The following is a 2,500-nucleotide window of genomic DNA, read 5'->3' on the forward strand; positions in this document are numbered from 1 at the left end:
CCAAGGAGCTCTTCCCCACCTCCCAAGACCGCCCCCCCCCACAACAACAAAAAGTAAATAAATAAAAAATACGCTTCAAGATATTTACTATGCACCGCGAAATACGTTTTGTGACGTATCAACAAATGACAAGACCACTCATGTGTCTGTCAATTTAGCAAAGGGATCCTGATCGAGAGTTGAAAAGCATTTCAATAAATGATGAAGGTGACAATCAAGAGAGAATCATCAAAATGCCGTTGACTCTGATGATTTATGACAGAGAGAGAGAGAGAGAGAGAGAGAGAGAGAGAGAGAGAGAGAGACGGAGTGGTAACACTCAAGAACGAATAACCTGAATGCCTTTGAATTTAGTGATTTATCAGAGAGAGAGAGAGAGAGAAATTCTACCTGGACAGTTTTCGAAAAACAGTTGCTTATGATTATATTTAAATTGTTCCGTCATTTACCAATAAATACAAAGAGAAACTCTTACGATGATAAAAATAACTGACACTGAATTTCTTATTCAAAGAAAACGACTTTTAGATTCCTTGTACATGATGTAAACAATAATCTAAAAACTCACATTAAATGAATCCCTGTAAACATACCTGTTCTTTGAAAGAAATATCCGAATAAGAGTAACTAAAAGGTTATACCAGAAAATACTCACTGCAAGGCCTAAATGAAAAACAAATAAAAAATACAGATACATATTAGTGGATCCTATGTCAGTAATACCACTCATTATCAACCACCTAATTCACTTTTGTTTATTACAGCACCAACAAATAACGTTGTCTCCTTTTTCAACATATCAGTCTCGTCTGTTGACGCCAGATCAATATAAACAAAACCGTCAAGAGTTACTATTAAGCTTCGTGGGAGGCGAATGGTGAGCTGTTCAAGACTACTCGATGTAGCGTATTGGAACAGTGATTCTGACATGTTTGGAACGTGTTTGAAAAGCGATTCAAAATTGTTTAAAACTTCTTTGAAACTGATTCAATCTTGTTTAAAACGTGTTTGTAGAGTGAATCAAGCACATTTGAAACATTTGAAAAGTGATACATACTTGCTTGATACGTGATTGAAAAGTGATTCAAACGAGTTTGAAACGTGTTTCAAAATCGATTCAACCGTATTTGAAACGCGTTTGAAAAAGATTCAAACGTGTTTAAAATTTGTTTGAAAAGGGATTCAAGCGTGTTTGTAAAGTGTTTAAAAAAGTGATCCAAACCTGTTTGAAAAGTGTTAGAAAAGTGATAGAAACTTGTTTGAAACACACGTTTTAAACGAGTTTGAAACGGTGCTCGTTTGAAACAGTGCTTGAAAAGTAATTCAATTGTTTGAAACATGGTTGATTCAAAGTGTGCTTACGGTTCCAAGTAACGCATTGGTTTATGCAAGCCATGGCTGAAAGCCAATAAATGCAGCGGTTTAATTATAGGTTGTGAATACTGGCTCTGCTTTCGTTCGGGTGCGACCGCGCAAAAAAAAAAAATAAATAAATAAAAAAAATACGGAGAATTTTGGTATTGAAGGCATTTAGTGCTGTAAAAAAAATGAATTAATTTGTGCACGGCTAGAATACTGTATTTATGAGCTCAAACACACTTAAGAGATGCACGCATATGACACACATTATATGTATATATATATATATATATATATATATATATATTATATATATAATAATATATGTATGTGATATATATAATTATTATATATATATATATATATATATATATATATATATATATATATATATATATATATATATATATATATATATCTTACTACATTATATGCGATATGTCTGTCCTTCCGTCATTCAATCACGGACAAACGGCTGGTCCGATGGGCATAAAACTTGGCAGGGTTATAGTGGGGACCTCATCCTACCTCCCCCAACTCCGAGGGGGATGGTAGTGTGAAAGGATTCCCTAAAATGGCGCTGGTTCTGCCCGTGAAACGGGCCTAGTTGTGCCCGAAGACTAGTCACTTTACGAATTTTTCATACATCATTTCTGTATACATATAACTTATCATTTGGAAAAGAATACTATTGAGTAAATATTAATGACGTAATAATTAAAACACACTAGCGAGTTACTTATATGAAGCAGCAGATGAGTATGCTTTTTATTAAGGATTGGTAAATTGCTAGTGTGTGTTGTGTGTGTAATGATATATATATATATATATATATATATATATATATATATATATATATATATATATATATACATATATATATATATATATATATAATTATATATATATATATATATAATATAGATATATATATATATATATATATATATATATATAGATTATATATTTCCTATATATATATATATATATATATATAGAGAGAGAGAGAGAGAGAGAGAGAGAGAGAGAGAGAGAGAAGAGAGCATGTATTTACTAAGAGAGAGACAATACAACGATCTTGTTGTCATCAAAGATATTAGTATTTGCATCCCACTATCTTCTTATCATCAAGATTGTATCT

Source organism: Macrobrachium nipponense, chromosome 20, assembly GCF_015104395.2.
Source record: "Macrobrachium nipponense isolate FS-2020 chromosome 20, ASM1510439v2, whole genome shotgun sequence".
Lineage (NCBI taxonomy): Eukaryota > Metazoa > Arthropoda > Malacostraca > Decapoda > Palaemonidae > Macrobrachium > Macrobrachium nipponense.